Raw genomic sequence first — 26,769 nt, 5'->3', positions numbered from 1 at the left:
CATGTCACTCATTAATACATAGCCTGAACTGGCAGTCAATCACAACAAATCACACAAGCAAAATACACATGGGATGGACACACACGCATCAAGACTCACCGGAGGTTGCGCCATAATCCGGCATCTCTCCCACTCCCTGGATAAATCCCTGATCGATGAGTTCATCCTCCTCTGGTGGTGGCCCACTGCCAGTCGCCTGAATCAGGGAGTAATTAGAGGCCCGCTTTTGTTTTGCACAGCGTTGGAGGTCAGTCCAACGCTTGTAGCTATCCTGAGCTGTGCGCCTCTCATATCCCTTTGCATTCACACCATCCACAATGATCTGCCAGTGGACCTAACGCTGGGCAGGCCTAGTATTGCACCCTGTGCCGACACTTAGTACACAAGGAAGTCCAGCTCCTCTTTATTGAAGGGCTTCTTCCTTGCCGTCCCAGCCTCATGCGCAGAAGCACACTTCCTCCTCTTGGCTGGTTGTGCGGACCCTGAGAGGCAAATGCCGCCTTGGTCAATTGGGGCAGTGGCGATGGTGTACTGGTCAATGGGAGTAGGAATTGGCATGAGGACGGAAGGCGTGGATTGTGTGATTAGCTGCTGGGTGCTGTTGCCAGGACCCAGCAGCACAACTGCCGCAGTACCAAGGGCTGTGACCAACACAGTCCTGGCTGGCAGACTCACTGCCGGGGTGGTGTTGGCTGCATCTGCCCGTGCAGCTCCCACCACCTGGCTGCTTGGGGCCGCAGATGTCAAAACTGCCCCAGTAACATGTGCCTTGGTCACAGCTACCTTGGACACACGTGGCTTGGCCTTCCATCCCTGAAAAACTGCCGGGGAGTCCTGTGGCAAGGCAGCCTGCACTGGCTGACCCCGAGCCTTGGTGGTGGTTGCCACAGCTGCACCTGCAGCTTCCATCACCTGGGGGCCCGTGCCAGTAGATGACATTGCCTGTGGGGTCAGATGTGCGCTGGGGATGACTGCAGCAGCAGCATCTTCCTGATGCGCTGGGGGTCGTGACATGGCTGTCCCAGCAAGTTGCTGGACATCCTGCCTGGGTGGTACAAACTGGCCACGTCCCCCTCTGCATCCACCTTGGCCTCCTTGGACTCCCTGGCCACCCTGGCCACGTGCCCCACCACGCCCAGCCTTGGTAGGTCACCCTGCTTTGCCGCCCTTCCATTTTGGTGGCCTCCCAACCATGGCACAGATGGTATGTTGCCAATGGGAGGTGCACACAACAATTGCCCTGGGCAATTGGGGTAAAGGGGGCAGGGTACGTGATGTTAAGTGCACCCTTGTGCTCCTGCAGGGCTGTCTGTGACCCCTGGTGATAAAAGACGGGTCACACAATGCTCAGGCACCCCAAAAAATGATAATAAACATGCATGCAATCCCCGGTAGCCCATGTGCATGGAATAAACCTCCCGCAGTAACCTGTGGCACCCAGGGACACAAAAACTATGTGCACGTGGAACACGCAGGCTACTCTGACCTCGAATATCGGTGCACGACACACAGGGGCAACCACAGTGAGAAAAATAACTGTGAGCGACTCACCGTCTGCTTTGCGTGGAAAAGAAAAAAACATGCGCGTGTGGGCATAGGCAACTCCCCTGCCAAAACAAGAAGTACAAACTTTAAGCGCTGTGAAGTAATCACGTGTGTACCCACAAGAAGAATAAACACATGCGGTCGGTCTCCACGAAAAACACGTACAACAAACTGCTTACCCACGCAGACCTTTAACCTGGCGAAGGCAACACCCGCGTGTGTCACGTCACTTATGCGCTTACGCGCTAAGGGCCTTTCTTCGGATTACACGCTCACGTGCTCTTTTTTCACATGCGACAACACACGGAAGACCACGCTCCTGCCCAGAAGGCCATTTACCTGCCCCCCAAAACCCAGAGCAGCCTCCTACAACCCATCTGCTGCTGCCAGCCTGCCTGCTGCCAACATGCCCTGTGATTTGGTGCCTGCACAGAAGCCATAGCCAGGGATCCTGTACCTGAGACCACCTCTGCTGACCCAGAAGACTCCCGACTGGTGTACACAGCCCAGCCCCAGGACCAATTTGCCCACCCACACCTGCCTTGGGGGTTGCCATGTCCAACTCAAAACCATCTGGGGCCAGTGGCAACCCTCAGTCAGAGAGGCAGAGGGCTGCCAGCTTCACTGAGAATGAGGTTGGCATCCTGGTGGAGTGAGTCCTGTGGAATTATGATGTCCTCTTCTCAAGTTTGCGCCGCGACAGGGATGGACGGAGGAGGATCTGGAAGGACATCGTGGATGCCATCAACGCAGAGGGGGTGGCATCCCGCGACTACGACTGTGTCCTGAAGCGCTGGGAGGATTTCAGGTCCAGGTCCCTCAAGAAAGCCCAGCACCTCGTTGATGCTCGTGGAGAAGTGGGGCGCCGGGACCAGCAGACCAACATCCAGATGAGGGTCCTGGAGCGCATTAACCCAGCTTCACCACTAGGTCCTCGAGAAGCAGACCCGTCCGGAGTCGAATGGTAAGTGTCCATGTGTTCATCTCCAGCGTAGTACATGTTGAGATGTGTCAGGTGTATGTATGTCTGGCACGCCTCATGTATGGATGTCTGTGTGCAGGGACATGATAGTGAAGCATGTGAGTCTGGTCAAGCATGTGCAACGACAATGGTGTGTGTGTTTCTATGCATGATGTGCACCTGCATGTGACGACGCACACATGATTGCATGCCTGTGTCTGTACCTGCCAAGTCTGTTGTGTAAATCATGGATGCTGATGTCACCCTCATGAACATGCATGGTGTACATGTGCTTGTTACTGAGTGGTGAGTGTGTGACTGGGAAATGCCATGGATGCATGACACATGCACATCTCGATGCGTGCATTGACTGTTGTGGCCTAACTGTCCATGATTGCACAGTGATGGGAGGTGGACACGGACGGATGCATGACTGTGCGGTGGTGCATATGCATGTGTGTTGCTTGCAAGGACCCGTGTGTTGTGGAAGGTGATGATGGCTATGATGTACGACAGTGCCACTCATGTGCATTTGCTTTGTGTCTAGCAGACTTACGTTCAGTACCCTGATGCTTGTGTTAAATGTCTCCCTTTCCACAGCGGTGAGTGAAGAAGAGGGCGGAGACGGCACTGTGGAGCTAAGCCGCGGGTATACCTCCACCGGCCGGAGACGCAAGGCTCAGTCACCCTCCCAGGTTATGTCATCTTCCGGGAGCGAGGGGACTGGTGCCGCGTCCGCCACTACGGCCGCAGCTCCCGAGGGGAGGCCCAAGTGGCCAAGGTTGGAAGTGGGCTCCTCGGCAGCGCAAGGGGCAGGTGTGCACCCACAGGGGCAGGACAATGTGGAAGACGGTGCAGAGGTATCCAGGTCGGTGGTGGGTGAGGAGGAGGGGGAGGCCGCATAAGACCCACACATGGGGCCTGGTGTGGGTTATGCCACTGGTGCAAGTGGTGCAGTCCAGGGGCAGGAGGCAGCACAGGTTGCATCGGAGGTGCCTGTGCGTAATCCTGTCCCTGATTCAGCGACTGCATCACTCTGCACCAGCAGGGATTCTACATTCCAGGCCTGTCCGCAGGTATAGGATGTGTCCACATCAACTGACCTTCCTCTACCTTTAGACGAGGCAATCCGTGACAGGGTTGAGCCCTTCATAATTAGTGTGGTGATGCGCACACACGTGATTCGTGATGATGTGCTTGATTCCAGGAAGGACAACGCACATCATCACGAACAGCTGTGTGCCACCCAGAACTGGCTAGGACTTCTCATTGTCGCAGGGTTCCTCCATGTGCTGGCCGCTCTTGTGACCCTTTCCTCCTCTGCACCCACTATGCGCCAGTCAACCTCCATGCTGTCTTCTGGCCCAGATGCCACCAGGGTACCCTGTGGACCTGCCTCATCCACCGTAGCCAGGCTGGTGGAGATCCCATCCCTGCCACAGTCGGGAGTCGGAGGTTCAGCAGAGGTGGTCATCCAAGCAACAGGATCCCTGGCAATGGAGGATGTGCAGGCAACTTCAAGCAGGGCACATCCACGGCAGCCCCGGGGGTCATCAGCATCCCAGAGTCAGTCATGGTGGCACATGCAGGTGTCATCAAGGCAGCAGCACCAGGCTCGACGTAGGAGGCATGTGGACTTGAGGCATACAACATCACTGGGGCAGGCATCGGCCAAAGGATAGGAGGACCCTGGACTATGTGTGTCTTCTGTGTGGCAGCGGATGGGCCAGCAAATGGATGCAGAGCAGCGGCAGGCAGAGAGGACACGGCTCACCATGGTCAGGGCAGAGAACTCCATGGGGCGGGCATTGAGGCAGGCATAGTTTCTCGAGCAGACTCACAGGGAGTTGGTGGAGAGCATGTCGGCTTCCCTGCGAGCCCTCGAGGACAGAGCTCAGTCCCACCTCCAGACATACACTCGGAGTTTGATAAAGCCCTGGCCAGGCTCTTGGTAAGAACGGTGAGCGGTAGGACTATCCTGCCGCCATTGTATATAATTATTTAGGCTTAGGTTTCCTTTGTTTTTTTTCCACAGACATTGCTCTGCTTTTTGTATATAGTTGTATTCTTGTAGATTTTTTGGTAAGTTTCATTTTGTTTTGGGATCATGGACCCTCAGAGTTTTATTGTGAATAGTTCAGGTACTGTGGATTGTTTTATTCTATTTATTTACCCCCATGAAGGAATGTTTTTTTTTAATTTTCCCTTTGGATTCTGATTTTTTTACTCTGGACATGGACCACTTTGAGGATTTGCTATCTTTTTTTGGATCGCATCTATTTTTTGGATTTTGCATTTCTATTTAGTTCACATTCATTTATTTGTCATTGTCATGGTTGCTTTTCATTTGGTAGATTTGTGTTTCTTAATACATTTTCATCAGTTCATATATTTGTGTTGTCTGCTCTCATTTATTTGGTGCATGTGTCAGTCATTGCCTCAGTCATGTGTCGCTGCTGTGTGGCCATGTGGGGCATGTCTTTGGGTGCATGCATGTGTGCTTCTGTGAATGACATCCCATGGGGCCTGTACTGGGAAGTGGGGACAATGGATGGGTGTGGAGTTGAACTGTGGGTGGTGGGGGGCAGCGTGGGGTGGCATTTGGGTGGAAATTTGCTACATGCATGTATGTATGTTGTGACAATGTGTTGGTTGGGAGGACATGAGTCAGGGCCTGCTGGTAGGTGCCCATCACTGGTGGGGGGTCATGAGTCGAGGCTTGAATGTGCATGGTGCCATGGGGACTGCCTGCGGGGCATGGCCAGGGGTGTTGGGTGGGCCCCTGTGGTGTGGGCTGCCTGCGGGGCATGGACAGGAGTGTTGGGTGGTCCCCTGTAGTGTGGGCTGCCTGCAGGGCATGGGGAGGGGTCACCCCACAGGTAAATCGTGTGAAAAGCGCACTTGCGTACCCCAGAATACACGTACCCCGGTCGCGCCAGCCAAATCGTGTGAAAAGCGCACTCGCGTACATGGACTACACGTACTCCACTCGCCCCAGCCAAATCGCGTGAAAAGCACACTTGCGTACCCCGGAATACACATACCCCTGTTTTGCCAACCAAATCACTTGAAAAGCACACTTGCATACCCCAGAATACACGTAACACGCTCGCACCAGCCAAATCTCTTGAAAAGCGCACTCCCGTACCCTGGAATACATGTACCCCACTCGTACCAGCCAGATCGCTTGAGAAGTGCACTTGCATACCCCAGAATACACGTACCCCACTCACGCCAGCCAAAACACGTGAAAAGTGTACTCGCGTACCCCGGAATATCCGTACCCCGCTCACGCCAGCCTAATCACGTGAAAAGTGCACTTGCGTACCCCCTGAATCAGTGCACCGGCGTGGTGAGGAGCGCGTGCACTCCCTGCAGGCAGCCCACACCACAACCACCCAACACCCCTGGCCATGTCCTGCAGGCAGCCCACACCACAGGGGACCACCCAACACCCTTGACCATGCCCCGCAGGCAGCCCATTCCACAGCGGATCACCCAACAGCCCTGGCCATGTCCTGCATGCAGCTCACACACCAGGGGACCACCCAACACCCCTGACCATGACCCGCAGGCAGCCCATACCACAGGGGACCACCCAACACACCTGGCCATGCCCCGCAGGTAGCCCATCACCCATGACCATGCCCCGCAGGCAGCCCACACCAGAGGGGACCCCCCAACACCTGTCACCACACGCACAGCCCTTTCCACGCATTTTAGCTGCCACTGGCGGGGTACGTGTATTCAAGGGGGTGTGCAGGGATATTTTCACACGTAAGCAGGGTATGCGTATTCAAGGGGGTGCGTGGATATATTTTCAAGCTTTTTGGCTGCCGCAAGCAGGGTACGCGTATTCAAGGGGGTGCACAAGTAGATTTTCACGCGTTTTGGCTGCCGTGAGCGGGGTTCGCGTATTCAAGGGGGTGCTTGAGTAGATTTTCATACGTTTTGGCTGCCGCGAGCGGGGTACATGTAGTTTTTCACCCGATTACGGTGTAGGGGGGCTGTAAACTGGTCCAGGGTTTGTGCCGTATTGGGGATTTCTATGGCTTTTTCTGGCACATGGGGCGTTCTTGGGGGCGTAACTGGTGCTGCTGGATGTTTGCTGCGCCACGGCTGCAAATGGCTTGTGAAATCCATGAATGCGCGGTGCGCCTAAATGCTGTTTGGTGCACGCGGCTGGTGCACGCTGGCGCACGCTCCCTCTCTGCACCAGCCGCGTGCGCTACATCTCTGCCAGATTCTAAGAATCGTAAATAAAGACTGTCTTAACGCCTCCATTCACGCTGCGGGGGATTTCCATTGTTTTTGAAGGTGGAGGGCGGCGGCGTAATTGGAGTTACGCTTTCGCCTCCCATTTCCCCTTCGCCTTCAAAAACAACTTGGTTTCACATCAGCATGAGATTTTCATGCTGGTGCGAAACCAATGATTTCCCATGGAAGCCACCTGCTTTTTACACCAGTGGAAAGCAGGCAGTTTCCATAAGGAATCACTGCAAACGCTGCTTGCCATGCGTACATGAGAGGCAGCGTTTATTTGCACAGCGGCGTGCAAAAAGAGAAGTGTAAAGAGGCTTCCGCTGTCTCTTTGCACTTCTCATTTGCACTCCGCAGTGCAAATTGGGCTCAATGACGAAAATTGCCTGGAGGGGACCTGTTTGCAAATGTAAGCGGTCCCTTCCGGACGATTTCTGTTTTAATAGAAAATGAGGTTCAGGATTTCTCTGAGGTTTCTGGACTTACCACGTCTCTCTGCCAGATACCATGTTCTAGTGCTTATGGACATTATTCAAAAAGCTTTCCTGACTGCAATTACATCTTCTTGTATTTTAGCATCTCATGTGGGCTTTTCATCAACCTCTGATTCAACCTCACCTCTTAGTGTTTTAGTATTTGTGGGCCTTTAGTGTCTCCCTGATTTATGTTGATCCCTGATCAAGCGACATTTCCTCATGTTTCATTATGTTATGGGGGCTTCTCATGTATCCCTGAACCTGACGCATCTCCTTGTTTTGCTAATATCCGGTGTGGGCTCTTCATGTATCCCTGATCCATTACATTAGTTAAATAATATAATTCCTCCATGGTGACATTTTGTTTCAATCATTTGAAAATGCTTCTCCATATGTGTTGCAATTCTTAAATATGCATCTAATATCTGCCTGCGGCCTCACCATAACATTATAATTTAGTGGCTAGGAAAACTGGATTTTATTAAAGACAGCAGGGGTGTGTATTGCACACCCTGTAGTTACGAGCCTTATAAGTAAGACAATATTTAACAGGGACATTTTATAGATTATCATTTCAGGTGCATGATAAAGCCTGGGTGTATCTTTTGTTGAGAGGTCCATAAAATAATTCACAATCGTCCCTACACTCTGAACTTGGAAGGTTGTTTCGGAGGTCTTTTCAAATCAAATAGGTTTCCTGAATCTTGTCGTGTCATTTTGGTAATATACAAAAGAGTTGCCAACACTTGCATTTTCAAGGCACCCTAGGAGTCTAGAGGGTGGAGGGGAGAGGAATCAGATCAAGTCTTCAAAGGGCAGATGAATAAGGTGCACCATGATTCATGATTATACTAGCATGTCTCTAGAAAGTAGCTATTTGGGCTGATGCATCTGCCAGTGAGAATTGTGTTGTGGGCTTGATTTCCGACAGAAACTACTCATACTTTCATCCTTCTGAAGTGCTCAAAACAAGTACCACTGAGGTAAAAAGCACTTCAATGGTGAGATTCTTTAGCAGGCAAATGACTCTGAAAAGTTAGTATCTCTAGGAAAGACTCATACATATATGAGGTGTATGTGCTCAGAGCCTTATCAGTTTTTCAAAGGCAGGATCCTGTCTGGAATCAACTCAATTTCCGAACAGGCCAGTGCCAAAAAAATTGTAGGTTTCATGGTATTGGACATTTCATGAATCCCCTTTAGTCAAGTCTGCCTTTTCATCTTTTTGCCTGTAAGATAGTTCAGTGCAAAATTGTCACCACTTGCAAGATGTTTAACCTTTAGTTTTAACGTTCCATTCTCAATAAGGGAGTTCTTGGGGTAAAACCATCTTCAGAAAAGACCTGTTTGTGAATGACAGGTCACATGCTACAAACCCTACCATGTACACCATTGTGCCATGTGCTTGTTGCAAATTTGCGTGTGCAACCTGCAAGTCAAAGTTTAAATTCCACTATGCTATCTTAGATGGTTAACTGCTGGACACATATTTGTGTTTCCTGCAGTGAACTTGTTGGCCTCTAGTCGGAGCTGTCTCAGATTTTAATGTATCCATCAAAAATAATAGGAGTAAAAGGAAAAAATATCATTAATTAAAGGACCAAGCCACGCCCCATCACCTATCATTGAGAAGCCGTCCCTGATTTTTTTAATTCAGCTACCCAAGTTTAAAAAATAGCTGTTGCCCATTTAGTGACTGTTAGCTTGTGATTTGTTCAATTGTAATGTGTCTAGTTCACAATTATTTGTAGAGTTGTGTTGGAGCGCTTTGGAGTGGCCTCTAAGTGTTGTCTTAGTGTTTGCGTTCAGTTTTTTTCCCAAAACATATCAATCCATTCATGTATAATTATATTTCCAAATAGTTTGATGGAAATGTCTGTCACTAGGGGGCTGGACATATACTGTTCCTGAATTGGGTATTCCTACATATTATCCCCACCAAAAATATCGCCGTACATATGGTCGTTTGTCTCGCCATAGGCAATATTTTTGGGGGGCATCATTTGTGGGCACGGGGGTTGCAGGGGTATCCCCCGCACATTTAAAAATAGTGCAGGGTTGCAGGGTGTCCCCCACAGGGTCCATGGCTCAATATTGCAGCAAAAATATGGTGATATTTTTATATCGCAATATTTTTGCGGGGATATTAACACATGGAACCCTGAATTGTTTGCTTAAGAAGCAGGAAATTAGTCTCTTTCTTGATAAGCTGCTTAATGGAAGATTGTATAAAAAATGTGCCTGCCATGGTGTTTTGGCTAAGTATTTATTTTACTAGGGTTTACAAGCCCTACTCGGAGGAGCGTGTGAGGCCATTATTTTGTAAAGACCCGGGTCATGGACGCTAGGAATAACCCGGGTATTTGTGATAAAAGGGCAGGCTGTACATTTATTTATTTGTAATTTTATTTCACTTTTTTTCCCCTTGGTCCGGTTATTTTTGTGGGACCTGGGTGATTATTCTGCTAGTAGGGAGTAGCGGGGCTCTCTGCTGCGCTTTTGTGTTAAGGGAAGCTGCTGCGCGGTGAGATCCGCCGGGTGGCGCTCCCTTGATTATAGGGAGCGCTGCTCTGTGAGCCCTGCCAGCAGTCTGGTGGCGCCAGTGGCATGGTAACAGCGGGTCTCGCAAAGTGGTGCTCCAATGATTATTGCTAGTTACACTCCCTGAGCACTGCCGGCAGTCTGGCGGTGCAAGTGCCATGGTAACAGCGGTGCTCATGGAGTGGTGCTCCTGTGATTATAGGGAGTGCAGTTCTGTGAGCTCCACCATTACCATGGCACTGGCAACCCCAGGCTGCTGGTAGGCCTCATGGAGTGCCGTCCCCTAGAATCATGGGAATGCTGCTTTGTCGGCACCTGGGACGTGAGCCGTCTTCCTTCGTGGGAAGATTTCCAGGCTACGTGAGGCCTCAAACCTATACCACCTCATATAGCCCGGAAATTGACCAATTGGGGACGCCTTAACGTCCCCCTAGAACATAACATCTGTTAACATTTCCCACCTCAATGATAATCGTTTTTCTGTCTGCAGAAGGGTGAATGGCTGAGTTATTACCGCTCGTATTTTAACATGTCACCTTTAGGTTGCTCATGGATTTCTACAGCAGGTGCAGTAGTACTCCAAGCTTCATTACCAAAGGTTATTAGAAAAAGGTCAGTTATAAGTCATGATATAGAATATTGCTCATTTTAATCACTTTCTAACGATAAATGACATATTTATCCCTGGCCAGATATTAAACCTACGGCATGCTGGATGCACATATTCCGCTGCACTAATCCACAGAGATATTTAATCAAAACGTATCCTAAACATAGTGATAGGAATTTGGATGAGCCACCAAGCCAGTCTAGTGAAAACACTAAGGGCCTCATCACGAGTTTGGTGGTAGCCCTTAAAAGCGGCGGTAGTGCTGTTACCGCTGCATTTAAGGGTCCGCCAAATCATGGCTTCGGCTGATTTCCCCCCAGCTCTGAGCTGGGGGGAAATCTGCAGAGAATTTGCCAATTTTTGGCACGTTTACAGCCAGCGGGAAATCCGCCGTCGGTAAAAGCATGACATTTTCCCATGGAGTCCAATAAGGAATGGGGAATTGGGGCATGGGCACAATGGGGAATGGGCAATACCCGTTCTGCCAAACCCGTGATCCGGTGATAATAGCATCGGTGGGTTTGGCGGTAGGGCTAATAACACCAGCGCTTTTAGCACCGGCGTTACCGCCCAACTCGTGATGAGGCCCTAAGCCCTCACTGAGCTGCAAGAAGCAGCTGAGGGAGTGCTCCTGGACTGGCTTGAACTGTCAAAGGGAATCTAGACATTTCTACTGTGGCATGACATTTTGTACTGAACATCTGATGAATAAAGCATGATAAGAGTTATTACGTGGCACGACTGCCATTTTGGTGCAGCCAGTCAAGCCTTGTCTTACTGTAGCATGATATTTTTACTAGGTATCTGTCACAGATGCTCAGCACACAAATGTCATGCCATAGTATGAAATGGAAAGCCTGGCTAGCCAAAATGCCATTGTAACCATGTAATAACACTCATCAAAAGGCTTGCTTTATCACAGAGATCTGGGATAAAGAAAGCATGATAAGTGTTATTTTGGTGCATCCAGTCTAGCCACTTCTGACTGCGGCATGACATTTTTACTGGGAATCTATGATAAAGCAAACATAAGTGTTACTATGTGTCAGACAGTTAATATGTCGAAAACATTTTTTCGACATACCAATATGTCGAAACAAAAGTGCCGAATTTTTTTTTCTTCGAATTTATTGTTTTTTATTTTATAGGGTTTAGTTTTGTTTAGTTAGCAAAAAACAGATGTTTTTTTCTAAAAAAAGTGGGGTTGGAGGGGGAACCCCCCCAAAATATCTTTTTTAAAAAAGGCATTCCACATTTTTTTTTGTTGGCACTTTTGGTTCGACATATTGGTATTTCGAAATAGTGACTGTCGAAAAAAGTCACTATAAACCGTGTCAGACGTGTTTTCTTATTGAGGCATGGCATTTTTAAAGGCAAAGACAACAAGAGTATGTTCTTATGTGCAGGTCCTGGCATATATTGGTAGAACCGGCTTGGACATGTTTTCTTATAGTATCATTACTGGTATCATTACTGGTATTATGCACAAAGCAAACATGAGTATGTTCCCAATATTGGCATGTAAATGTATGGGCACAGCCAGCATGAACATGTGTTTCAGACAGGCATTTATTGTGGGTAAAGGCAGCATGAATATGCATTTGAAAATGCACCTGTGTACTGTCGGTGACTTGCAGCTATTAGATTTTTTAATATGTTACTGTAAGAAAACAGCTTTTAACCCCATTTTTTACACAGAATGTGTGCTGTATGATGCCCCATTTGAACTCATTATTCAAAAAACGTTCTACGGGGGAGAACTCTCCCCTCCCCATACACCCCTTGGTTCCTTTGGGCTCCTTTGCTTTGCTCACTCGCGCACGCATAGTTGTGAGCAATATTCGTGTCCCTCCAATTATGTAAAGAATACTGTCAGGGTTTAAATATCTACCTGCTACTGGTCTTTATAGCCATCTAAAATGCTTTTCTGCAGACTTGAGAACTCCTCTTGAAATTAATATCTCAAGCTGCCAGCCTCATTTTGCTATGAACATCGCTAAATCAACAGGTCAACCACCATCCATTCTCACGCAATTTTTTCCCTTATGCGAGAAGAGCAATTCCAGAGAGCCAATAATGTATTTATCACAATGATGGTAAAAAAATGAAGGCGTCAAGGCAAAGACATTTCAACTCAATAAACCACGTATAGAGCCATGAGACCTACAAAAAATAAAAAGCTCTGTTTTCCAAACGAATCTCCCCTTCACCTTGCAACTCAAGGTATGGTACGATATACAACTACATTTCGCACGATGACGCTGAGAGGGTCAACAGGAAAATGCCTGCCGTTATGCCACAATGGCTTTTAATGAGGCCACCAGAAATCCCCTTGAGCTCACTGAAACAAATGTGAAAACCTATGTGGGCAATGCATGAGCAGCCTAACGATGAAATGTGCTCTGTCCAATCTCTTGAACTATACATCTGCAAACTAACACTGCATGCACCCAGTTTCTTTTTACTTTAAAAAATAATTACTAGTGAAGAAGCAATGTTTGACAAAAACCTCTCTACCAACTGGCAAAACACACTAGGCAATATGATGCCCACAATCTGCAAAAAAGTGAAACTCTCCCCATACACAAACCACTTCTTGCAGACGCACAGAAAGATGAAACACAGTACGGTTCAGTTCTCATTCCAATGTGGAAAACCCTATCCCACCACCTGCATCCTGCCTGGACAATTTCAAAACGGCACACTCTCTTTCCATGGCAGTGTGCAGTTTAACCTGAAATAATGATCATTCTCTTTTTCTCCTCTATCCTCAATGCATTATTTGCCCATTAAATTAGTTATTGGTTATCTAAAAAGCATTTAGTACTGTTTCTCTGTTTTGTAATATATACAAACTGCAGGACCTTATAGCTTTATAGACCACACCCTCAGGCTGTAAATTCGCTGAGCTGTGGCCTTTAAGTCTGTCTTCCGGCCCCATAACTCCTCGTATGGCTCTAGGATTAGGTATATAAAGCTTAATTATGACCCTTGGGAGTGATGTGCCACTTTCCGGGACATACGAGTAGGTATGGCTGGGTAAATTCAATAAACGGCCCGGAGATTGGCCAATGCATGGAGCCATGTGACTCTCCCAGTCACCACCGCTTGCAGGGATCTCAGGAAAGTGCTACCTTTCATCAAGGTAGTGCCACACGGACAGTCCCAGCACCGGCAGGGCTTTCTACGTGGCGCTCCTGTGATGAGAGGGAGTGCTGGGCTGACAGCCCCACAGCCTGTACCAGCACTTCTAACCTGAGCCGCAGCTCAGTGATGCGGCCAGACACTAGAAATCCCCTGTTCCCAATCCCCCCACTCCTTACCTTGATGGGCTTGGGGCAGATGTCTCCAACTCCTGCCTGATCAATCTTCGATGGTCTGCACGTGGAAGATGCGACCTGGTTCTCCCACCATCACCTCCCGGCTGCCTTCCTTACTTTGCCGGGTTGCACTTGGCAGATATGGCCTGGCTGTATTCTAAGCCCTGACCCTCCCTTCACTAGGCAGTTGCCAGCAACCATTTCAGGCAGACTTAATTTTTTGGCCATTCGAACCTCAAATTTCACTGGTCATAGTAGCTTTATAGATCTCACCTTCCAGCCATACTAGGGAGTTATGTACCCGTAAACCTTGTTAAACGTCCTTGCTATGCTCGGGCATTTAACTCGCTAGTTGGTATGGCAAAAAAAGGCGTCAAAACATATTTGGCAAAGTTGCCATTCGCCAAAAGTGATGTATACCCCCACCTTTAAGTCCTCGACTTCGTCTTGGGGAAAGACTTGAGAGCTGGTCATTAACCAGAGATAATGACCCATCCCTCAGTCTATTAGGCTGTAGTAATTAAAAGTCCTAATAGACAATTCAGTTGTGATCTGAGGATTATGGTATGTTATTAGGATTTATACAGTGCACCGGTGCCATTTGCATGGACAGGCAATCTGTCAGGCCAGAAAAGAGTGGATACGGTTGGGTTTGCTGGGTTGAGAAGAAAAATGCAAGATTGCTGTGCTTTTGGCTCGACGGGTGCAGACCGGAAGTACCGTGGATGGGCATGCATGCATGTTGATAATTGCTTTGTTTTTAGAGCATGCACATATATATCTTCAGCAGGTACATAGACCAGAGCTATTCTCAATTTTGTATTTGATTTACAAATGACAAAAGAGGGCACATTTCTTGCTTCAACTTTTAGACACCCTGATATTGATACTGGGGTTGCCGCGAATAGATGCAGGCAATAATATTTCACTCGTTGAATATTATAGTATCTTGCCTTTTCAGGCTATCACACACATTTTTCGAAAAACTATATAAAAAAAATGTGCACAGTTTTGAGAACCACAAATCGAATGTCGAAAGCTTTGCCTTCTTTTCTCCGTGTATTTCCCACTTTAATTGATTTTAGAAGGGCCCTACGAACCCATTTCTTTAAGTTGGCTTATCTTAAACCTTTATTTAGTTTTCACCTGTTAAATAAATGATCTTATTTTGCTTCACATTGTTTTGCTATTGTTTATTTTGCATATTTGTAAATTGGATTCTGGCTATTTATAGTTTTGTTTGTTGTTCAGCACCCACGGCCACTCTGCGCTTTATGAATTCTTAAATAAAATAAATACATCAAATAAGTATTGAATACAGGATTTGCGTAGTTATCCTGAATCATGCTGCAATCTCTGCCTATGATTGCCTTGCTAATTAATGGTCATGCTATTGCTTGCAGAATGTGCTCCCCGCTTAGGTGGTCATCATTTGTTGCGCGTTGTGTCATGTCATGATCTAGCAGAGATTTCTCTCCTTCATTGAAGGCTTCTGATCAAACTTGCTTCCAAGGTGAATAAGATGCAGGATCACTCACATATGTTCCTCTATGATAAATAAATATATATATATATATAAGGTGTTTCAGTTTAGTTCTCAATGCCTTACGTGGATACATTCATGGGGGCTACTGATGGTGCTGTGCAGCATGTAGTGGAGGTTCTATGCCGACACCTATCACACGGGATCGGGGCGCCTAGCAAGTCATTCAGGATCATTAGCTCTTTGATGTGCAACAAATCAAATGAAATCACCATATCAATTTGCTGATCGTATGTCCTTGCATCATGAAAGGATCATTGGGATTTCATGTAACATCTGAACATATGATTCTGATCTGACTGCCTAGTCCATCTCCAGCAAGGGTAAGTTTAGTCATGCTCACAATTCATAACTCAGTCTTGCTCCCAACAATAGACAGAAACACTTTCGGGTTACATAAAGACATGGTCGAACTAAAAGAAAACGCCCTGACAGTAGGAAGAACTAACATACATTGAGTGAGCACAAGTAAAGTAATTGAACAAAGACCACCCAACGTTATCATATTAGGATATGTAAAATAAAGTCATAATATTGGAATCTTATGACCCTGTCTTTTGCAAAATGGTAAAATAGCTTTAAAAACATTATGAAAACAACTTAGCCAGGTTCAGATAGCCTACAAGTTTTTTCTGAGCCTTAGTACTAACGGTAGCAACGTGGTCAGCCTAGTGCATGTCACTGGGCCTCATTCCGATTATGGCGGTAGAGGGTTAACGGCACCGGTAGGGATGCCGGTGCCGTTAAAACCCTACCGCCACATTCCGAGGTCCCTTAGCGGGTCCCACCAGGAACGGCTGGTCTGACCAGCCGTTCTTAGCGGGACCCGTTAAGGGACCTTGGAGCTAATAACGGGCCCGCAAATTGCGGGCCCGTTATTAGCTCCTTCCCCGTTCCCATTGAGCCCTATGGGGGCTCAAGTGGGAATGGGGAATGGTTTTCTGAATGGGGACTTACCGGGTCCTCCAAGGTTGGAATGACCCGGTAAATCCCCATTCAGAGACACCAGACCCGGACCCGGGTTTGGAGGCAGCCATGGTGCTAATAGCACCATGGCTAACCCCAAACCTGTAATGACCCCCACTGAGTCTCAACATTTAGCAATATCCCTAGATTGTCACTAGCAGACCCACAATTACTCCACTCTTACACAGAACTTCAGCACTTGGCACTATGGACACGCCAACAGCACATGTGCCGAATTCTCTAGCATTCTATTCTCACATTGGACAGAGCCCAGACATGACTGCATTCCTCCCCGCTTTGCCACGTTGTGTAGTAAAAATTGGTGGCCAAGCCACAGTGGCCCAATTAGGTTTCCTTGGTGCAAACAGAGAGATAAGATCCAAATATGTTGATGTGCCCACAATAAGCAGATTGGAATTGGTAGCTATCATCATCACGTTTTCAGCGGCAGCCCATCTCGCTTCATTCACATTTGCTACCACCGTGGCTTTCAAATACACCTTCATGATATGATAAGTCATTTATAACACGCCTGAATACAAGTGTTTCTAGACACGACAAGCAAGGAAGGGTAGACAGAGGGAGGACAAAACAAACGATCTTACTAGGCCTTGTGTCATTCAGATCATACACGTGCGAGGGAGAGGTAACAGAGGTGCCAGATGGGAGAGGATAAGGGGAGTGCGGTGACAAAAAACACGGTAAGTGCTGCCGGGGTGGTAGCTCAAGTAAGTGCAGGGAGGTGGGGGTTTCTAGGGTTGCCAATACAGCCCCTAAGTGAGTGTGAGGCCCGGAGGCAGTGCAAGGGGCTACTGGTTGTGCAGGAGCCTGGCGCCCCTGAGGTTTAGAGGGTGGCCAGGTTAGCGCAGCAGACAGGAGCATCAGCAGGGGGGAGAGAGATAGAAAGCAGAAGCAAAAAGGAAGATCTTGAGTTGCTTCCAGTACCTTAGAGCTAGCGAAAGAGCCCAGAAGAAGGGCTAGACCAATCAAGGTGGATGTTGAGGTCTGCAAGGAGGAGAAGTTGAGAGGTAGAGGAAAGGAGAGAGGAGGAGAAGTCGACCCACTGAGAGAGGAAGAGGGCGACCTGGCCTGGTGGCCTGTTGATAGTGTTCACAGTAAGAGATAAGCCAGCAGAGGGAGAGAGCCTGCAGACCAGGCATTTAAAGGAGGAGTAGGCCTTTGTAGGAATGACAGAAGCAAGGATCCACTCTGGGACGATTAGGGTACTCGACCACCCGGATGGCTGGTTTTGGATTCAGAGAGGACCTTGTAGCCATCATGGAGGAGAGTATCAAAACTCATGACAGATCTGGCCATGAACCATGTCTCGGTGAGAGAAAGGACATCCAGATCAACTTCTTCAAGAAGTCAGTAGATGTCAGAGGAGTGTTTGACAGCAGAGCAAGAGTTAAGAGTAGCGACATGGAGTAGATTCCCACATTTGAAAGACTTCCGTGGAGGGGTTCAGGCATGGGGTACGCCCTGCGGAGGTGTTAGAGGTCCCCAAGAGTGGGCAGAGGAGGAAGAAGGAGATGACAGAGTAGTCAGAGAGGAAAAAGAGGGTGGCAGAGGAAGGAGGAGGCAGAGTAGCCAGAGAAGATGAGGAGGGTGCCAGAGAGGTGGTGGAAAAGGAAGGTGGCAGAGGAACCAGGGAGGTGTAGGTAGGAGTAGCAGGAGAAGGAAGGACATTGATAAGACGTGGGAAGCGTCTATTGAAAAGGAGATTAGGCTGAGGGTCCTGGACCAAGACCGCCATTCAGATACATATTAATGATGGTCTTCGAGGAGTGGAATGCGACCAGGAGGACCTCCCACTGAGTGCCACCATTAATGGGAGAGGAGGAAAAAGGAGAGAGAACAGAGACCATATGTGGGGTCCATAGGCCTGGAGAGGGAATGACAAAGAGGATGTCGGTGTGGGTCTGTATGGAGGAAGCACTGATGTAGGTTTCAGCGATAGGGAAGCCAGGGTTGGAGACCAGGATGTCCCTTTTAAGCTTCTTCCTACTAAATGAGAGGGATAGGAGATGGAATAGCAGTTAGAGAAGATAGGGGAGACTGTGAGCAACATAGAGGTGTGCGAGGAGGAGAGCAAAGGAGGGGGTAGCCCAAGCAGGAGGGAGTGGATGAGGGGGTTCACACACTAGGGGCACACAAAGGGCTAAAGCACGTGCAGAGGACGGGTAAAGTGAGCACAGAGTACAGTAAAAACAATAATCGCAGTTAGTGGGGGACCTAAAGGGAAGGAAACAGTGGAATAATGTGCAAGATATAGAGGAGATACCAATGGAGGGGGGAACAAGAGAGTGAGAGGAGAAATGCAATACAGTACAAAATATGCAAAACAACATTAATCCCTGGGGGACCTAGAGGAGTAAGAAGAGAAATGCAAACAAAGCAAGCAACAAATATGCAATAAAATAGTCACAGCTGGGGTGGACCTGGAGAAGGGAGAAAGAGAAGGGAGAAAGAGAAGGGAGAAAGGGCCCAAGTAGCATGGGGAAAGTGCACGTGGAGACGGGCAGAAAGGGGATGATCTACAATCCTGGGAGAACCAGAGCCTAAGTTGCAGGGGGGAAGCGCATGTGGAGACGGGCAGAAAGGGGAAGGAGGCACATGGCTGGGGGAAGCAGAGTCTAAGTTGTGGGGGGAAAGCGCACGTGGAGATGGGGAGAATAGGGAAGGATACGCAAGGCCGGGAGAAGCAGAGTCTAAATTGCAGAGGGAAAGTGCACGTGGAGACAGGCAGAAAGGGCGAAGGATACGCAAGGCAGGGAGAAGCAGAGCCTATGTTGTGGGGGGAAGTGCACATGGAGATGAGCAGAAAGAAGAAGGACACGCAAGGCTGGGAGAAGCATAGCCTAAGTTGCGGTTGAAAGCACACATGGAGACAGGCAGAAGGGGACGGACGCGCAAGGTCGGGAGTTGCATGCAGTGCAGTAATGGCTATTCTCCCTCCCCGCACCTTCTTACCTTATGGACACATATGGACAGAGATTTTGTTGCTTGCTCGCAATCTGCGCCGCTACCACTTTGCCGGCAAAGACTTGCCTCGCACAAGATTGCAGCCATGTCATGTTTGTGGGGATCGCCTTGGGTGGTGAAAGTAGTCCAATTTGTCCAAACTAGGAAATAGCGTCTCAAAATCCCTAAACCGCACAATTTTACATTTAAGAGGCTGTAGTAGGAATTCGTTACAAGATCTTTGCAGAGTCAAACCCCCTCCTGCTGCCACCTCTTGATCCATCCCACTGCCATCCTACACACCTGCTTATCTTTAAGAAAGGGCATAGCTAGCTCTTTGTGTACTAGCGCGTTGACCACAGAAGGGTTGACCCCCAGCAATTTCATCGCAAACATATTTTCTGTAGACTTGAGCATTGTGATTGCTTGGGCCCCTCAGATCGCACATCCATATGCCAGTTGCAGACCAGTTTTTCCCTCACAGGAGACCTAATCGAGGTAGAACCTCATTGTCAATAAAACACTGAAATAGCAGCTGCATATGGTTTAATTTTCTGGAGGGTCTAGCTAATGCGCTCAACCAATGGGTCCACTACGGCAACCTTAACCCGCGCGTCTTTTAATTACAGATTTTAGCTTCGGGCAAATGATTTAACAACTTCAAGTACTGTAATATTAACTACACATTTTCAACTTGGGGCATCTAAAACATTGCAGCATTAACATTTTGAATGTTTGCAATAAGAATGTTGTTTTTTTCCGTCTTGGCTATAATTACTGCCTCATTTGCAAAAAGCAGATGCTTGGTTTTTCAGAGCGGAATTTCTGATACATTCTACGATGCCTCGACTAAAACCTTGTCTAAGCTGTTGCTATATTGGATGAATTACAGCAGGGCCATTCCACAGCCCTGCCTTGCAACATAAGAGATGGGGAAGGAAAGGGTGCGCTGCCCTCTTGAGACAAATTTCATCTAGCCCTGGATATCAGAGTAGGACACCATTAATCAATTGAGAAGCACCCTGGGATGGCCATTGCATCCATTGTCTGACAACACTTGGCTCAATTCACCAGATTAAAGGGAGTGCATCAATCCATTAAGACTAAAATATGTGATCTGCTCTGACCATTCTGCACGTTGCTGTGATCAGGTGTAACATCAGGCATTGGACCACGCTTCTCTCTGCTTTTGGAAGCCTAACTTCCATAGGGAGGGTTACGATCATTCACCCACTCTAACAGCCTTTTATGCATACAATTTTCTGGAGACCTTAGGATGTGAATCCAATAGCATGACAAACCTGTACCAGCCAGGATCAGATTTGCTACCTTGCTAAAAGAATGCTACAATATCACACGACTTCCGAGATGCTGGGAATTCAACAGAGACTAGCATGCTATTGAACAAACCACAAAACACGGGGATCCAGATTGCCTGATTTGAGTGTGCTAATTCATCGAGGATGAAATCTTGGTCTGGCCCCCTTCCCAGTTTTGGGAGGGTAATGTATTCCTCTACATCGCACAAAGAAAGGCCCACATGGGGGCAAATTAATTAAACTCGCCTCATCTTTCGTTGCCATTGGTGCCGGCCTGAAACTGCACCTGTACCCTACTTACATTGTTGGAAGGTAGAACCAACCCTGTAAACTGGGCTGCACGGAGCAAGGCAAAGTGCCTAGACCACCCCACAGCACTAATACAACAGCACACCTGGACAGGCTCAGATATGCCTCATGCAACTAGTGACTAAAAGCCCTTTGGTCATTGATCGGGTCAGGATCATGAAATGCAATTCACTGTGCCTTCTCATAGGATACATTTAATTCTTGGAATATCTTTAAACTCTTTACTCAGACCCCTGATGAATTTCCAATCCCTACAACTGGATTTTGGCACCTCTCAAAGATATACCTTAGATTGCCTTCTTTGGCATCGAACCACCTCTTGTGAGCAGGTACCATTGACTGTCACAGTAATGGTTCATTGGCTTTGACTAACTCTTCAGCTACTGGATTTGAAGCCAACATGGTCTTGATCTGAGGAAGACCTAACGTGATGATACCTGCCCTACAGGTGGGGTCCAACCTCCGGAACTATCTTATTCTATTTAATGGATACTACTTCCATGCCCTCCACCCTGGCCTCATCCCAGACCTCCAGGACCTCTTTCTTCAGGTTTGAGAAATCCAGACCAGCAACCACCAGATTGTGATCATTTTCAACCCTTCGGACCTCTTGAAGCTTCACCACCCTCTCCCACGCTTCCACATTTCCTATAATATAGTCAATCGGGGAAGACCTCACTGACAAGATGAAATTGGGGCTGGCTGGAAAGCACGGAGTGGTTCTCCCATTCAGTTTCTGGAGTCGATGGCTGTGTAGGATGTTCCTTAGATGGGAGCCTCATTTATTTTCCCATTTCTGGTAGATTTTAACGTGGGATGCCCCATGCTATCTCTTCCAGGAGACCGTCCTTGTCTTCCTCGAGTGACTCTGCCAGCTTGTAGATAAACTCCCCAAACATTAGGATACCATTGGGGGGAGTGTACAACTAGGGCATAACACAGGATCTCATCTTCATTTTTCGGTAGATGCACCAGGTCCTTCCAGGTTCCCCAATGGGGCCACCACGTCTTGACAAGCGTGTTATATGGTTTATGAGGAATGAATCACACAATTGTGACTTTATCCCTTGCCCACAAAGTATTTTACCCGAGTTAACATACACTTTCTCCCACTGCCATGCCAACCATGTTTTTGGTAGCCCCAACCCTGGGCTTCCTAAGGACCTGCCTCTAGGACTTTCAGTGGGCAGTTTTTTTAATATCACTGGGCCCTCTAGTTTAATGGCATCAATATGCAATATGTTCTATTGTTTTGCAATCTCTATTTGGTTGGTCCATTCCGTCCAATCTATTTCCTACTTTTGCACAGCTCTTCAATGTTCCAGAAAACACTGTCAAATGCAGTTGAAACATTCTTCTACTCCCTGAAATCAGGTGTCCTCATACACACTCCAGGGAGGCTTGGGAAAGGAGTACATGCTGCATGTGTTACAGGTCGTAGGCTTGTTTCAGAAGAGTGGACTGGGGCTGGCTAATGTTCCCTTTCTCCCTAGAGCTGCGTCCCTCTACTACCATTCCCAGGCTTAATCCCATGTTCTCACCCCTACATTGAAACACCCTGGAGCTGGATCCTCCTTTCTTCGACAAGGCACTATGGCTATCTAGTCAGTACACAGCCTCAAGCTCTCTCTCTCTCTCTCTGACTAACTATGGCACCCCACTAACCCCGCCCTGCTTTACATATGGACCCAGGAGACTGGGAGGAGACAGATACTCCTACTCTGCCACATCACGTTCACATTTGCCCTCCAAGTGCATCAAGCACTGTTCTATCGGCATGTGCCTGGGGGACTGTGATTTATACTTAGTCCACACATGACTTTGGGCAAGCTCCCACCATGCAAGCTCCATGGAGGGTATATGGGGCATAATGGTGGATACAAATAGCCCTGGGGAGAATGGCAATGTCTTGCCCCCTGTCCCAATGTCTCCACCCATTCTCCCTCTGTGCACTGCTGATCATGTTGACCATTGATAAATGTTATCATCACACAGTCCCCTTTAAGTTGTTTCAATGCTGGTCCACTCAGAACACCCTCAGAGCCATTCTAACAGCAGTGAGATTCAAGTCTCCTCCCATACGCCTACTATTCAGCGAGGGTATAACTTTATTGAATAATACTTCTGTAGGTTCCGCAGTTCCTTGTCATAGACATATGACACCCACCAGACCACAATCAATGGTGCAGCCTCTGGGGGAGTTGCATGGGAAAATCTCCCTTCTCACTGGCCAAGAGGCTGGGCCAACCTTTAACTTGGGTCCTTGAGACATCGTTGTCTATCCTAAAGGTGGCACCACCCCTTTCCTCCTGCTACAATCACCTCACACACCACTCTGCTTTGCTGGGGGCTCCTTGGGGACCTTTATTTGTTTGGGCTTCCTGCATGATTTCCCCAATTGGCCTTTTGATTGCAGAACCGGAAGGGTCCAACATGCTGCCCTGATCATGGCTTCCCTTCATTGGAGTTACTGTAGAAGCGGATGTGCATAGGCAGTTGCGCAATCTTACTCCCATTGGCCTCCCGCCCTCGGATTTGGTACATCCTGGCCCGGCATGAACTGGCAGTAGGTGAGCACAGACGAAGGCACTGGAGCAGGGATAGAAAGCCTTGAGGGTGGAGGCATGGCATTCTGTGTCTCTCCTCTGCACTCCCCACTGATGCACTTAATGTCCTGGCAGACTTCAGAGTCAGATGAGCAGAGCCGTTCATGGGAATGTTAGCAGATGCCAGAAAATTAGCTGGTGAAGAAGATGTGTGACTTATTTGCCTGAAGGGGAAGTGTCTGAAAAGATTTACTGATGTTGCGCTTTTGGAATGCTATAGTGGTTACATTGTTAAGTACAGAGAACATATATTTAAACATTGTTATCCGTGTATTATGTACCTGAAAACAGGAAAAATTTGTTTACTCTATCATATTTATCATTTATCATTTTAAAGTTATCTGTACCTATTGTACATCAGATATTGATGTGTCCATATTTATATGTGATATTCCTACATTTACATCTCAGTTGTAATTTGAAAAATAATAATATAAAATGTATTCATATCTATAGTCTTTAGGTATTGATACTCTGAAATAAGAAATATTTGAATTTGCAGTTTTGGACAACCTATTATTTATTCTTAGGTTGTTTGATTTTTATTTTTACTTTATGCTACAAATCTATAACATTTGTGTCCATGCTGCTGTACAATGGAACCCACTGCACATTGGGAAACAGGATGGAAGCTAGCTGTGAAAAAGCACCAGTTTAATATTATGATGCCTATTTTGGTATGTATTGCAAGTGGCAGAATGGTCTAAGAACCCACTGTATGAAGGGCTCAAAGGGCTCATACTGACAGAGACGGCCTTGCACACTGGCATTGTGGACCTACAAGAACATATCTCACATTGCCAAACCAACAGAGCTCTACCCGCGCAAAGGCCAACTGCTTGTTTATCTCAAAAACGGCATTCAAGATTATTTCTTAAATATCATCACATACAGGATTTCTCAAAGGTCAATAATCAGGAGGGTTCATTACGTTCCCTATGTATGTAAGTGATAGATCAAATATTTCTATTAATGACAGTAAGTGCTTTGGAGAAAGACAGAAGTGAAAAGGCTAGTGGATAGAGGGAGATTATGGGTCAAATTTGCAAAGATGGGAATTGAGAGAAACTTTCTTGATATCATCAGGGCCTTGTATATCCAAGACCATTGTCCGAATTCGGTATGGCGCATGTGGCCAGCTCACAAATAAAGTACAGTCAGAGGTGTCAACCAGGGATGCTTGCTAATACCAGTTCTCTTCTGTTTATATAGAAACAACATGTCAAAATATGTTGAAAAGCCTCTAAAGACGTACCAGCTGTTTGTGGGAAATCAGTGCCGATGCTCCTTAATGCAGACAATTCTGTTCTCCTCACACGGACCCCAAATGCCCCAGAGCTCAATTATAGGCAGTGGTGAGCTACTGTACAATATGTGGGGTGAAGGCCCCTGGATACCAGAAATAAGGAGGCCAGGGTCAGTTATGAGGGTTCACCAAAATAAAAGGCCAATGCAGAAATGATGTTTGACATAAGGCCTAGTGAATCCAAATCAAAAGGAAAGAAAGTGGGCCTCAATTTCAAAAAATGAAAATATGCGCAATGCATTTCATAAGGGAAAGAAAGACACAGGAAAATGATGTTTTGACAATCTATGGAGAGCTGCACCAACATATATGTAAACTGCAGTGCACAGTATCTTCAATGGGATGCCAGAAGTGTGTTCTCAGCAGCTGTAGTAAAACGGAGCACATGTACATCAAATAAAGTAATGCCATTTCGTTTTTCCATCCAAGATTACCAACATGCTCAGCAAAATGCCCACCAGACTTTCAAACTTGGACATGGTGTTCTCATGTACATGTACCATTCACAAACAATGTGTATAAATTGTTAAAATGTGTGCCATATAAGAGGTCCTTTAAAGTAATTCCTCTGAGTTTGAAAGGCCAGGAGCTGCTGGCCATTCTTCAGATGAGAAACTAAACTCTAGGTCCTCCCCCTGTTGCCTTGGAAATTCAGGCCTGGTTGTCCTCATCCATCAGTGCCCGGCCTTAAAAATACAAGCATGAATATTTTTGAGATCAGAAATGTGGGGAAGACCAGATAAGGTTAGGCCAGGTCACAAGTCCCATAAAGAAAAACCATTAGGGGCCATTAGGCAGCTCTGCTTACGTCATGTGCCTGAAGAGGAGAACTGAAACTCAAAAAAGGTGGGGGCCAGAACTGCACATTGACTTAAAATGGGAGAAATGCATTTTATTGCATTAAATGGACAGCGAACATTGCACAATTGCCATTGTAGGTTTTTATTAAAGATGACAGTCAACCCCTTCTAATCATGCTAAAACGATTTTGGTGGGATAAACACAACTAAAGTTATTAATGAAAATATGATTTGGGCCTTCCCGTGATTACCAGAGATGCAAAAGTTGATAAAAGTATTCCAATCATAGTTAACAAGATGCCCGTAAAGTGGCATATTTTTCACTGATATGGTTCCTGTGTAAATGAAGAAAAACTGTCTCTCTGCACAGAAAGGACGTGCAGAATCCACACTAGTCTTATCTGAAATGTAGTTTTCAAAAATGTGTTCATACATGCAAAGTTTTGGAAATTAAGGGTGCTTCCCAGGTTGAGATATTTTGAGTTCAAAAACATGACTGAGCCCATCTGTCAAAGTGGGATGATGACGCTATCTCCTCCCACTGCTAACACAAAGCACTTGCCCATCCTCTTGTCCTGTCAGCACCCAGGAGGGGGGTAGGTAAGACTAGCCAATCCCTCCCGCGGGAATCATGACAAGTTAGTGATGTCATTTGCCCTATAAATAAGCCAGTTTGCCTCAGAGCTAGACTTCTTCCACTAATTCCAAGAGGTGACCTGCTGCCGAAATCTTGTGAGACACATCCCAGCAGAGAGAGGCCTAATCTTGCAGTGGAGACAGGAGCCATGAGACATAGGAACTGCTTGGGACCACTTGGAGGAAGGTGAGTAGATCCTTGAATGACCCCCTTGATGTCCCAGTGGTGTGTTCTGATGCTCCCTGATGCCCAGTCCAGACCTCTCCTGTGAGTAGAAATACCTCAAAAGCCCTAGATTGTATAGGCCCTATATTTTTGAGCATTCGGTTCATTATTTCCACTTTAAAGAATCCTTTGGTTGCATGTGTAGATCCTTAGCATAATTATTAAAGTAAATCGATTAATTCCCTTATTGAATTCACAGGATCTGTATTGGTGGTGTTAGAAACCAACAATTTTTTCCCAGTGTGTGGAGAGCCAGTAAAGTTATAAATATTTGCCAGAAGAATTAACCCCACCACCTTGTTCCACGCGTGTGCACAGGGTGTTAAAACGAAATTCCCCATTGATCCACTTCATGTTAAATCAGAAGTGGGAAGACCAGTG

The sequence above is a fragment of the Ambystoma mexicanum genome, chromosome 11 (genome assembly GCF_040938575.1).
Source record: "Ambystoma mexicanum isolate Mex_15411 chromosome 11, UKY_AmexF1_1, whole genome shotgun sequence".
Classification (NCBI taxonomy): Eukaryota; Metazoa; Chordata; class Amphibia; order Caudata; family Ambystomatidae; genus Ambystoma; species Ambystoma mexicanum.
Note: the sequence above shows the minus strand (reverse complement) of the source record.